Raw genomic sequence first — 14,547 nt, forward strand, 5'->3', positions numbered from 1 at the left:
AAAGAAAAGCTGTCAAAAGTTGAGAGGTGCTGCTAAGTAAGAGTTTGCAATGTGAAGCTATATTTCCAGCCCTGTTTGGGGGCTGGGGAGCAGCACTTCAGGGTTGAAATTGTTCTGGGAATTGGTATCCGAATGTTAAGTAACTTTGTAGATGGTTTAAGTTTTAATTTTTGTTATGTATGTGTGTGGGTTTGTGCTCATGAGTTGTAGGTACTCAATAGGCCAGAGATGTCATCTTTCCCTGGAGCTGGAGTTAATAGGTGATTGTGAACTGCATGATGTGAGTGCTGGGAACCAAATGGGTCCACTGCAAGAGCGGTGTGTACTCTTGAATCTACCCAGCACGAACCTTTTAAATCTTAATGGCAGTTGGTAGGCTAGTATTTAATAGATAGCACAGTATCCGTTTGCAGGCCACTGTTATTTAAGTGTGCCAGGTACAGAGTAGGCTGTGTGCAGCTGTGAAGGTCTCATGCCCCTCTTTCTGGAAGCTTGTGCTGTTTGTTGCAAGAGTCTTGCCAGATATGTAAACTTGAGGTTTATCCTTCTCCCAATTTATGTAAGAAAGATTGAGACGTCAATGCTGGCTGAGTGATGCTCACCTTCCCATGTGGAACTCTGCAAGGGAACCCCACCATGTATATTTAATCTTCAAAACTTTACCACTGGGATTGAAGGTAACGTTGATAGATGAGGTTAGATTAAAGGTGATGCTGAAGGCTTTAGCAGAGATCTATATATTGCCTTTTGTAGCTATTCATTGCCTAGGATGATGTTGCTATAGCCTTCCTGGCCATCGTGCCTCCTTCCCCACTTTTCTCAAAATTTTGACAAAATGCCTGGCCAAAGCAACTTAGGAAGGATTTGTTTTGGTTAACAATTGAAGAAGAGCTATAGTCTACCATGGTGGGGCAGCAGCCTGAAGCAAGTGCAAGCAGGCTTCAGTAGAAGGCTCACACATTAGGCTGAGTATGTGACTCGGGTGTGCAGAGGCTGTGATTTCTGTATAATACTGAGAGATTAATGCTCACCCCCAGCATTGCTGGGATGATTGAGGAAAGATGATCAATTGCCCGTTGCTAATAGTTTTTTTGAATTAATTTTTCACATTCTTCCCAAATGTTAGTTTTCTTGCCATACACATAGCCAGGTATACTGGTGTATTTTTACAGTCCTAGTGCTAGGAAGCCTTTGGTAGGATGATTTCAAGTTTGAGGTCAAATTTTGGGTTATCTAACAAGGACCTGTGTCAAAACCAGCATTAATCTATGCATGACAACATTGTAGTTTTAAAGTTTATATTCTGTCAAGATTTGCAAAGATTCTGTGCTCTGAAAGTTAATTGACACCATTTAAGAGTGCTTGCAGAATATGAGCAAAGAGGTCAAGACCATGATGGGGACACCCACTGAAACAGCTTATCCGAGCTAAAGGGAGCTCACCAACTCCAGCCTGACAGGGAAGGAACCAGCATAGGACCAAACTAGTCCCTCTGAATGTGGTTGACAGTCGTATGGCTGGAGCAGACTGTAGGGTCACTGGCAGTGGCACCAGGATTTATCCCTACTGCTTGTACTGTCTTTTTGGGAACCCATTCTCTTTGGATGATACCTTGCTCAGCCTAGATATAGGACGGAGGACCTTGGACCTTCCCCAAAGCAATGTGCCTTCCCCTCCTGGAGGAGTGGATGGGAAAGTGGTGGAAGAGTGGAGGGAATGGGAGGAGGAGAGGCGGTGGGAACTGGGATTAGTATGTAAAATGAGAAAAGATTGTTTTATTTTTTAAAAAAATTAAAGAGTGCTCACTGAGTATGCACAAGGACCAGAGTTGGATTCTTGTTGGGGAATATTATTTTCAGGTGTGTGACTTTTGTTTATGCTGCATTTAATTCTGTGAAGCTGTGTTACTGTGCTTGTCTAAAACACCTGATGGTCTAATAAAGAGATGAACAGCCAATGGCGAGGCAGGAGCAAGGATAGGCAGGACTGGCAGGCAGAGAGTACAAATAGGAGAACCGAGACCAAAGAGAATGGAAAACCGAGAGAAGAAGGAAAAGAGGACTCTAAGGGTCAGCCACCCAGCCAGCCACGGAGTAGGAGTGAAAGTATGATTTACAAAAGTAAGAGAAAGGTAAAAGTCCTGAGGCAAAAGGTAGTGGGAATAATTTAAGTTAGAAAAGCTGGCAAGAAACATGCTAAGCTAAAAATAAGCTTCTGTGTATGATTTATTTGGGAGCTGGGTGGTGGACCTCTCAAAAAGAGCCGAAAGTGTAAAATACCACACAATATTTTGGTGTTCCAACTTGAAAAACAAAACCCACAGCTCCTTTAAGAGGCACTGATGTTCAACCAGGAGCACTAAATAGAAACTAGGAATGGCAAGCTAAGTACCGGCATTCATAGCTAGAAAGGTTTAATACAGTTCCCAGTCTCTGACCAGGGTACAAGTTTGGGGCTTGGCTTTCATGACCCTACCTAAGAGTGGGCAGAGCCAGTTGTTTGAACTTGTGGAGGATCAAGGTGTAGTTTAACTGCCTCAAGTTTGCTTGTGTGGTCAAAAAAGGCTAATAGCTGCAGTAAGAGATCCAGACCAAAAACAAACAAACAAAAACCTCTAAATAGGTTCCAGTGTGTTTTACAATGTTGGTAGCTAAAGGAAGAAAGAAAATAAGTATAGGCAGTGATAGAGATTAAAAATAATAGTCTTTAAAGAGACAGTAAAAATAATAGAAAAAGCAACAAAGATGGAAAATACACAGGGAGTCTGGATTCTGTATGTCATTGTGTTTATTTTGAATTTTTTGATTGTTTAAAAGCAAAGGACAGCTGCCAAGAGACCTGGGATTGAAAGAGGAACTGTTGAAGTAAACCAGCCTAGACATTTTGAGATTGCCTTAACTTTAACTTTTTTTTTTTTTTTTTTTTTTGTTTTGTTTTCGAGACAGGGTTTCTCTGTGGTTTTGGAGCCTGTCCTGGAACTAGCTCTTGTAGACCAGGCTGGTCTCGAACTCACAGAGATCCACCTGCCTCTGCCTCCCGAGTGCTGGGATTAAAGGCGTGCGCCACCACCGCCCGGCTGCCTTAACTTTAAAAAGTAAAAAAATGTATTTGTCAAATGGAAATCAAAATGCTTTGGAGAAGACAGTTTTGCTTTTATTTCTCCAGGAAACAAGAGGCTGTGGATTCATTCCAGGTTGATTTTGATCTGGTTTAATCGGGGGGGACCTCCTGAAACTTGACAGGTCATTTCTATCAACAAAGGTTATAACTTGTCTCCCCAGGACTTGATCATTATTTCAATTTTTCTCTCTGGTACCCTAAAGATGCCTTCACCTACATTCAGCAGGAAGCAGTCTAGAAAAAACAATGTCCAAAAGGAAGTGTGGGGTCTTTGGTTATTTTGTGGGTCATGGAGGTTTGTTATATTTAGGTGAATATAAGATAAAAAGACAGTTATTAATCTTAGATATTTTGATTGGTGTGGATTTTGGTTTATGGGTACAAATTCAAAGTCAATTATGTTAACTGTATATATGTTTTTATTCTTGTTTAAAGGTATATTGATACCAATTTAAGGTTATTTTGTTACAAAATATTGTATATGTTTCTGCTCTTGTTTAAGGTATTGTACCTATGTAGTTCATTTAAAAATGTAAATTTTAGTTTTTGAAAACATTTTGATGAACTATTTAGGACAATCAAAAAACATGGGTTCACAGTCATTTATAACAATCAGATTTGTAGAAAATGCTAGATATGTTTTCCCAATCATATAGAGATAGATTTTAGACAGATGGTCTTCAAATATTTCAAATACTTACAGAATTTGACATTTAAAATGTTTTGTTAATTTATAGTTTTTCATGACAGTGAAGATATCTGCTCCTGGCAGTATCAATTTACTTCAAAGATGATGAGCATTGAAGAAACTCCTTATGGAGTTTGCTGTCATTGTGGCAAGATTAGCTATTTGGGCAAGAAGCTGCTCTTGCTTAGACTGCTTGACAGTATGTTGTATAAACTGGACACGCAGGACCCACATGGAAGGGACCAGTGAACTTTGCTGGTCTGAAAAAGATGGGATGGTCCTTCAGGGTTCCTGCTTCACAGAATAAACTGCCAGACATTCAATAGAACACAAAGTGGCTGACAAATGACCAATATAGGCAGGCCAGTCTTTCAAGTTTCTTGCTTCATTGAAAAGTCTGCCAGATACTCAAGGCTGTGAAGGCTAAAAATGGATGCTCCAACATTGCAAAGGAACTTTGGGTGACTGTCCAGGCAGTCAGATGTCTCTGTCATTTCTAGAATTTTTAAAGGTCATTTGCAATGCATGTTGTATTTAAATAATATCCTTCTGGTGTTTTTGATGGAGTTTAAGACTAGATAATTCAGTTTTTCTTAGATGTGATAGAAAGTAAGTTAGGCATAAAATTTTGGATTTTCTAAGGGTAGATTATGGAGTATTTTTTTTTTAATTTACCAGACACAAAAGAATTGGAATTCAGCATATTGTTAGTGTAATCCTTACTTGATAATTGTTCTTATTGTATACAGTTTTATTATGTTAAAGTTAAAACTTTTTTTGTTTAGAAAGGGGGAAAAAGGGGGAAACACTGGAATATTTTCAGGTGTGTGACTTTTGTTTATGCTGCATTTGTTTAACTCTGTGAAACTGTTACTGTGCCTGTCTAAAACACCCGATGGTCCTAATAAAGAGATCAATGGCCAGTAGCAAGGCAGGAGCAAGGATAGGCAAGGCTGGCAGGCAGAGAGGATAAATAGAAGAATGAAAAGCGAGAGAAGGAAAGGACTCTAGCCATCCAGCCAGCCTCGGAGTAGAAGTGAAAGTAGGATTTACAGAAGAGAAAGGTAAAAGCCCAAAGGCAAAAGGTGGTGGGGATAATTTAAGTTAGAAAATCTAGCAAGAAGCAAGCCAATCTAAAGCTACGTATTTGTAACTAAGAGTAAGCCTCTGTGTATGATTTATTTGGGAGTTGGTTAGTGGGTTCCTCAAAAACAAAACAAAACAAAACAAAAATAATAATAAAAACATCACCCAATAGTTTCCATGTAAAACACTAGGAATCCTCATGCACCTCTGCCTATAACTTTATCTTTGAGGAAGCTTGAGACAGGGAGGATTGTTGGGGCTTGCTCCTGGAACTGTAGTTATTGATGGTCATGAGCCTCCATGTGGATCCTGGGAACAAAACCTGGGTCCTCTGCCAGGGTAGCAAGTGTTCTTAATGGCTGAGCATCTCTCTAGCTCCTTAAAAGTCTTGAATTTGGCAGATGAATTTGCAGACAGATGTAGGTGGTGGAGAGAGAAGGGAGGGAGGGAGGAAGAGACAGAATAAACATGCCACTTCCTTGGCCTGAGGGGGTCTGCTTAATATTTGAGAACCATATTTAAATATTCAGAGACACTTCTCTGTGACTGTGAATCACTTAAAAACAAAACCAGAGAAGAAGTATTCTGTTAAAGGGTTGGGTTACGTTTGGAGTTTCAAGTCAGCGACACTAGTGGATTGTCTAGGTCTTGTTCTTTCTGATCCCATCAGTTCTGAAGGTGTAAGTACTCTCAGGTGCAATTTGACTTTCCCTGACTTCTGTGCTCTCCAGTGGTTTCTACGATTGGTAGAAAATATCTACCTCCCAGGTGGTCTAATTTAGTTATCGAATGGCTGTGGAAGTGTCTGGAGCAGAGGTGTGTTGGATTGGCCTCTCTGAAGGCTGTCCCGTGGAGCTACTGGAGTCTCAGCTGTCATCTGATCCGGGAGTCTTGTGTTACAGATGAAGAGAGATGTCAATGAAAGTTCAAGGACCTGTGTGGGCTTGCACGAGTGGCAGAGCCATAGCCAGAATGCAAACGTGGCCTAGGTTCTATTCACAGTACCTAGATATCTAGGAGATTGAGGCACCAACCCTCCTCCTGTCCCATTCATCACTATCGGTCCTCAGCCAGGATCCTCCTCTTCACCCCAGCCCCTCCTGTTCTTCAACTTTAAAGCTCTTATTAAGTTTAAGATTTATTTTTATTATTTTAAATTACGTGTATATGTATGTGCAGGTATTTCCTTCTGAGTGTGGGTGCCCACTGAGGCCAGAGACATTGGATCCCCCAGAGCTGGTATTAGAGGCAGTTGTAGCTGCCTGATGTGGGTGCTGGGAACTGAACCTGGGTCCTCTGCAAGAGTAGCCAGTGCTCTTAACCACTGAGCCATCTCTATATCCCCTCCTTTTCGTTCATGTCCTTGAATATGCTATCCACTGCTCTGTCAGTATTGATTTTGATATGAAGTCAGTTGTCACGTTAGTAAGCTTTTTATAAATCTAAAGAATTTTTTTAAATGAAAGGTTAATTTGATTCATAGTTTTTGAAGTTCCTGCCTATGATTGTGCTAGGTATTCAGCATACTCAATGACAATGCGTGTGGCTGAGCAAACTGCTTCCACCATGAGTCAGAATTTTATAAAGAAAAGTTGACTGAACCAGACCCCACAAATCCCTTTGGGGCATGACCCCAATGACCCAAAAATCTCCCACTAGGTGCCATCTATTGAAGGTTCTATCACCTCCCACTAGTGCTGCCTTGAAAGCAAAGTCTTGAACACATTTGAGAGACATTCCTTCAAACGTCTCATCTCGTCCCTTCTCCCCTTCCTCCTGTGTGACTCACATTATACATATATTGAACTCTTACGATGTCTCAAGGTCTCTGAGGTGCTATTAATTTTTTCTTTTTTCTATTTCTCTTAACTGATCTATCTTCAAGTTCAGTAATTCTTTATTCTGCTTGTTCAAATATGCTGCTGCTTCTCCACCTCCACTGAGGTTTTTATTTCAGTTATTGAACTTTTTGACCCTAGAAATTCTTTTTCTTTTTCCTTCATAATTTTCATTCCTTTATTGCTATTCCCTATTTGATGAGACTTTTTTCTTAGAATTTTCTTTAATTTATGACATCTTTTCTTTTGGGTATTTGAATGTACCCTTCATAACTTTAAAAATCTTTAAGTATAATTTTCAAACTTTGAATGCTTCTCTACCCACCATCTCTCCTGCTTATTTTTACAACTTTTTAAAAATTGGGTAATGCTGAGAATATAATGCAGCACTTCTGGAAATCAGATTTCTTTCCCTTTGTGGAATTGGCGCTGTTAGTGGTGGCTATGGTTTAGTGACTTTTTCTAGATCAGTTCTGTAAAGTATACATCCTTCCTCTGTTAGCTTGACAAAGCTAAGAGTCAGAGAAAGGTTTCTTTAAATGCCCAGCCTTCCCTGAGGGACCCTGTGTGTGTGTGTGTGTGTGTGTGTGTGGTGTGGTGTGGTGTTGGCGTGGTGCTGGTGTGTGTGTGTATAAAAGGTGGTGAGTGAATGTGTGTGTGTGTGTGTACACGGAAGCACTCTGTCAATGAAGCATATTTTCAGCATTTGGGGGTAGTGTAAAACTCTGGCTTATGAAGAAACTCAAAGTTAAAGGTAAGAGATCATTGCCTTTTTGATACTTTCTAGGCAGCACATGGCTCCAGAAAATGTATATTGCTGTCTAGATTGCCAGGTGTGTCAGAACTCTTAGACATCCCAGAGTTTATTGAGTTTTGTTTTACTTAAATGTTTAAATTAAAATTTAATTTGTAAAAACTGAGATCAATCTCATTTTTTTTTAAAATAAGCTTCCCTCTGATGGGTGGATAACTTCAGTTGATTCTCAGAAAATTTTAAAGATCTATTTACTTATGGGAATGGAGAGATGACTCAGGGGTTAAGAGCACTGACTGCTCTTACAGAGGACCCAGCACCCACATGGCAGCTCACAACTGTCTGTAACTCCAAGATCTGGCACCCTCATATAGACATACATGTAGGCAAAACACCAATGCACATAAAAAATAAAAGAAATAATTATATAAAAACTATTTATTTGTGGTTCTCTGTGTAGCCCTGACTGTCCTGGAACTTGCTCTGTAGATCAGGTTGGCCTCACACTCAGAGCTACCTACCTCTGCTTCTTGGGTGCTAGCAAAGCTTTATTTTCAATTAAGTGTATGCATGTATGTCTCTGGTTTTGTGCACATGAGGCCAGAGAGGATATTCGGATCCCTTGGAGCTGGAGTTACAGGCTGTTGTGAGTTACTCACATTACAGGTTCTAAGAAACTACTGAGCTATCTAATTCTTGATTCTCAGTTATTTTTTGATAAGTGTTGCTAGTACTATTATTTTTAAGAAGATTAGATCACAGAGGTTCTTACTGCACATCAAAATCGCTTTCATGGCAATTATTCATTAAGAGGTGAAGGGGTGAGAACAGGCTGGGTGTGGGGAGGGTTTAACATACAGGTCAAGGCAATTGTGATGGGTTCATTCTCTTTACACCGTGTGGGTTCTGGGGATCAAACTCAGGTCATCAGGCTTGGTGGATATTGCCCTGGTAACTAAAGTTCAGGAGACCCAGGAGAATTGTATGACTAATTGCTCCCCTTTAGTCAGAAAGACCATTATTTAGGTGTTTTCTCTGCGTCACACAGTTGCAGGGGAATCATGCTTTTGGAGCAGTTACCAAGAACTTTGCGTATTTTAGATATAGATTTAAAATTAAAAGTAAAACAAGGGCTGTCGAGATGGTTCAGCAGGTAAAGGCCCTTGCCTCCAAGCCTGCCAACCTCAGTTACATCCTCAGATCCCACGCAGTAGATGAGGGCAAGCCAGGGCAAGTTATCCTTTTATGTACACAATCACATACGAGAGAGAGAGAGAGAGAGAGAGAGAGAGAGAGAGAGAGAGAGAGAGAGAGAGAGAGAGAATAAGAGAATGAATGAGAGAGAATAAAATGTAATCATTTTAAAACTAAATAATAACAGAACAGCGTCTTGCCCAACCAAGTCTCCAGTAGTCTGGGTTACCTTTTGCGTTGCTATCATCAATCTCACAGAAGTATTCATTCTGTGTGGAAATGATGCATGATTCAATAGAAATGTATTTTATTATTTGCCCCAGAATTAAAATATTCTGTGGTCCAATGGACCTTGGGGTGAATGTTCCTGAATGTTTTCTGAAATTCAGCTTGGATGGATATGTAGGACAATGACAAAGAACTCTGACAGCTTCCGGAAGAAGAGAAGTAGCCGGTGGTGTCACGTGCATTCACTTTGGGAGGCTGCAGAGACGCGCAGTCGGTTCACCTTGGCCAATGTGGATGCCTGGGCACGGGCTATGTGCCGCTGATGAGCTGCCACGCGTGTAAAAATGTCATCTGCCTTGTGTCTATTAATTCTCATTTCAGCAGCAAATGGAATTTACGCTGCTGAGAAGTTTTTAATCAGTTGGTGACATCTGCTTCTGAATAAATTGGCTTCATCCGAGATAAACGATCATAGGCGCTGCGGATGGCGTTGCGCCAAGGCCCTTTGATATTCACAGCTCATTCTTTCGAGGAGGCTCAAATCTCACCTCGCCACCGGACGCAGCAAGGATCACGTGATGCCACAATCACGTCTCATAGTGACGTGGACTCAGCGCTTTAGAACACCACCAGATAGGATGATCAGGCAGTCTGGGAAAGCTAGAGCCTGCTCTTGGGAGAAGGAGGTGTGGTGGGGGTGTTGGGAGACTTTTACTTGCTTTCAATCCCTAAATTCTTTCTTGTAATTTAGGTTCCATAAAGCGCAGAGAGCCCGACTGTGCTTGGAGAGTACCGAGAGCCGAAAGTGTCCAGATTCCCCTTTAAAGCTCTTCATCCTCTGGGAAGATGCACACCGGCCTGTAGAGGGACCGGTGTCCTTTCTGCGGGAGCACAAGGCTTCTCCTGCAAAGACACCAGTGCTGGGCCACAGCAGCTCTCTTCGGCAGAATGCACCATGAGAATGCACTGTGCGGACCAAAGAACACCAAGTGATTCCGTTTGTTTTAACTGACAGTTTGATTGTCTTTATTGATAAAATAATTAGAAGTCACTGACGACTTTAGCTGTATTTTTCTTTCTTCAAAAGAGATTTATTGGGGGCTGCGCTTCCAGAGGTCCTGAGTTCAATCCCCAGCAACCACATGGTGGCTCACAACCATCTGTACTGAGATCTGGCACCTGCCTCTGGCGTGTGGGCATACATCGATGCAGAATGTTGTATACATAATAAATAAATAAATCTTTAAAAAAAGAGAGATTTATTTTTGAGACAGGGAGAGGTAGATAGGGAGGGAGGGTGTCAGTAGTCTGCATGTGTCTGTGTCTGAGGGGATGCAGGTGCCCATGGCGGCCAGAAGAGGCCAGTATATCCCCCCCCCCAGTTACAAGGCAGTAGTGAGCTGCCTTCCATGCATGCTGGAAACTGAATTTAGGGCCTCTGAAAAAACAACAAAGTGCTCTTAAACACAGAGACATCTCTCCAGCACTCATTTTTGTTTTAAATTTTTTTTTAGATTAGCATATGAAGTAATTGGTTTCATCATGACATCTTCATACATGTGCAGCATTATAGTGTGTTCTCATTCCTCCCCCTCCTCTCCTTTTTCCTCTCTTCCCCTCTGTTGCCCCTTCCCTTCCCCCTCCTGATTTTTGGTACCTGCATCCTAGTACCTTCTCCAATTCCCATCTCCATTAATTCCTTCTCTCCCATGTTCTTCTAGTTTTGGGACCCCCCTCTCCAATGAAACATACACAAGCATGTACTTTTAAATCCAGGTCCCACAGATGAGACAGAGCACATGTGGTGCTTGTCCTTCTAAGTCTGGTTTCCCTGCAATTGTCATTTTATTTTTTAACAGCTGCATAAAATCCCATTGTAGGCATGACCCACATTTTCTTTATTCATTCATCTGTTGATGGACATCTAGGTGAGTCCATTTCCTAGCTGCTGTGAACAGTGCAGCAATACAGAGACATGTAAGCATCCCGGTCCACAAACTCAGGAGTAGGACAGCTGACTTCTTTGGTGCCTCTAAATTTTACATTTTTAAGGACGCTCCATAACAATAGAAACAGAAGTAATCTTTAGTTAGAAGCCTTTAGAGCCAAGCCTTTCATTTGTTCCACCCTATAGGTCACCTCCTTCTACCTGTAGAGGCGGCTTCACTGTCTCCTGCTGAGGGTACCATTTAGCCACCTCTGTCCTAAGCACATCCTCCCTCACCCACGGCTTTTATGCCAGACTTACTGGGCTTTGGGGTGTGTGTGTGTATAAATTGGAAGACAGCTTGTGGATGTCCGTTCTTTCCTTCCACTATGCGCGTCCTTGGGTAAAACTCAGGTTGTCAGGCTTGGCTTTAGGTACCCTTACCTGCTGAGCCATCTTGCCAGTGATAGGTTTACTGAGTTTAGGCACTGAAGGACTTGAACACATTATCAAAACAGGGTGAAGTGATTAGGGGTGCAGTGGCCTAGGTCACATGACTGCTTATGAAGAAGGGCTGTTTTCCTCTGAGTTAATGGGCTTAGAAACAATGGGGATGATTCCTCTAAAGCAGAATTAGGGTGACTTACCCGAGAGGAAGTGAAGTGGGGGGTGTACACAGTAGAAGTCCCACTTTGTACAGTCTTGCTTGGATAGTTCGGACATTCTTGAGATGTTCCCTTGGAACCCAGGAGAACCACCCTGAACCAACAACTTCTGGACCTCTGTGTGCACATAATAAACCCTTCATTTGTTTATGCCATTAGTGGAAACACCCTCCATAAAAAAGTATGCACTGTTTTGCACAGCAGGAAAGACCTTGGAAAAACCAAAGACTAGAGCCATTCATAGCACCGTAGAGGTGGGCTTGAACTGTGCCTCTTTCTGTAGGACACTGGGCTCAGTTCCTTCCTAACAGTCTGTGTTCTGGTAGGGCACATCTCTCATAGTATGTTGGAATTAAGAGCAGTTACTGAGTTTAACTCCCCTGTTCTCAGACATCTGAGAGATCTGATTTCCATTTGGTTGTACTTCAAGTGGTTTATGAAATATTTATATAGGGAAGGTCTGCTTCTTTCAAGTCTTTTATATTCGAGACTTCTCATTTAAACCTGCCCAAGATCCAATCAATACGTGGATGATAATATACAAGAAATTACTTTAAACAGCTGCCAGAGCAGTGGTTAAATTCAAGTCAGAACAAGTCAAAGGAGGAAGAACATTGAGAGAGAACTTGTCTCAGACAGCACTGAGGAATTGTTCAATGACAGTTGAGAATGAACTAACCTAACTGTATGTACTTGGACATTGCAAATGAGTAATTGCATTATGAATGAAGAAAGGACATGAGGGCTCCTATGTGTGGTGGAGGAGAAAGTGTGTTGCAGATATATGGGAGCACATAGAGACAGGGACATCCGGGAGAGTCCAGAGTGGACATGACCAGACTGAGCTCTGCCATGTTGGCAGAGGGAGAGAAGAAGGAAGAGGGGTGCAGCAGTCAGGAGCTCAAAAATACAAAAGGGACAAGTAACCAAAATGTCTGGATGATACATAAAAGAGCCTCCAAGGGAAGGGCAGTACAACCCCTGGAGTGGTCAGGGTAGGGGCCCTGGTATGTGAGCCACATCCTGTTACAGATAGGGACTGAGGGATGATGAGAGAAATTGGAACTTGAGTGTGCCATCTTCGGCATGCTATATATACTGAGGCCAAGCCATTTCCAGTAAGACATTAAGGTTTAAGAAAATCTCTGAGTCCAAAGAGAAAACAAGAAAAAGGTCATAAAACAAACTCTGCCATAGGGAGGGTTAGGCAGCTAAGAGAGGAGAGTGTAGCCACAAGGGACAAGGAAGAAAACCAGCAGGCGCTCCACCCACGGGAAGGTTTCAATACTGCAAAAGCCACTTGGGCAAACAAGCTGAGGGACTTAGCTCTGCAGTTCCTAGGGGAGACGAGGAAACTCATAATGTTCAGGCCCAGGGGGACACTAGGAAAGATAAAACAGGTGGCTCCAAGGGAAAGGGGGCAAGGAAAGGGTCACAGACCCAGGAGCACGTAAGCGGCTCTTGCAGGTGGGGTGGGGGAGGGGGAGTAAGGAAGTTCCCGGAAGGAGCTAAGAGGAGCCCTGAAGGAGCAAAGGGAGTAAATGAGACAAGACTTTTAATCCAGTGTGGGCCCAAGTGGACTGAGAGCCTTGTCAGCTGTGTCCAAAGTCCCAGAGGAGACGTGCCCCTTTCCACACGATGGGGACCCCCGGTAGGGTGTGCGGAAGCTTCCTGGCATACCAGTGTGACTTTTGTAAGGAAAAGTAGACAAAGCAGGAAGCTCCATAGTGACACACATGCCACAGAAGGGGAGAGACAAACGGTTAGTGCAGGTGGAGGGAAAACAGCTGGAGAGGTACAATTGACTTGTGAGTTGCCCACGTAGTGGGGTCCCCGAAGGGCATAAAGGGAGATGCCCACGTAGTGGGTGCCCCAAAAGGGAGCCAGAACTACTGAGTGGCAAAAGTGATGGATGGATGGATGGTTGGTTAAGGTGGCGGAAAGAAGTGACTGAAGATCTTTCAAGTGCTACTCCACTCCCAAATTGCGGCAACTCAAGAGGAGCAGTTGCCCTAAACGGTGCTGTGGTTCGGATGTGAAATGGTCTCTCATAGGCTTGGGTGTTTGAAGGCCGGGCTTTTCGCTGGGGATGCTATTGATGTCTCCTTTTGGAATAAGCATCCAGCCTCTTACTGCTAGTGCTATGATCCAGTCTAGTCTCTCTCACTCTACTAATAGATCAGGATGTAGAACTCTCAGCTACTTCTTCAGCACTGTATCTAACTGTGTGCCAACCATACTTCCTGCCATGATGATAATGGACTACCATCTGGAATTGTAAGCAAGTCCACAATTAAGTGTTTTCTTTTGTAAGAGTTGCCTTGGTCATGGTGTCTCTTCACAGTAACAGAACAAGGGTGAAGACAGTATGCTTTTATGTATGCTTCCAAACTTACAATATGGGGGTCTTCAGTCTCGTCCATTGTTTCATTTTGTGCCTGCTGTCACAGAAGGTTACAGTCTGGAAATTTTATTATGAACAGAGCAGTAACAGTAATGCAATACTTGCATGGTGTTTACTACATGGGGCCAGGAGCTACAAACCCATGTCCTGTTCCTCAGAACCAACCACATGATTCTGTACATGTGATATAGCTCTCTCCTCTCGATTGAACAAGACCTTTGCCACCTTGAAGCAGAGCAACTATGGATATCCCACACAAGATGTGACCTATTAATATTCTCTCACGGAGATAGGGGGATGCATGGAACACTCACTCGTAAGGCTCCTCCCCTCCTGGAGAGTCCCAGTTGCCACTATATGATCCAAGTTGGTGGGGATTCGCTGTGGTGAAGCTGTCATTCAGGTGACTTCCTGGTAGCATAGCTGTGTCACTGATACCCCTGCAATAATCCCAATATATTCATTGTTTCATGAAGTTGGACCTGGACGGAATCTTTTCTTTGGTCTGTCAGTTCTTTATATACACAGTGAATACATATTTCATTATATTTTCCAGGCAAAGGTAGTTAATGAGTGCAAGTTGGAGGTTTCTCCTTTTAGCTGGAAGACTTAGCTTGTGGGAAAGACAAAATGGTGTGTTTCA

The sequence above is a fragment of the Chionomys nivalis genome, chromosome 2 (assembly GCF_950005125.1).
Source record: "Chionomys nivalis chromosome 2, mChiNiv1.1, whole genome shotgun sequence".
NCBI classification, from domain to species: domain Eukaryota; kingdom Metazoa; phylum Chordata; class Mammalia; order Rodentia; family Cricetidae; genus Chionomys; species Chionomys nivalis.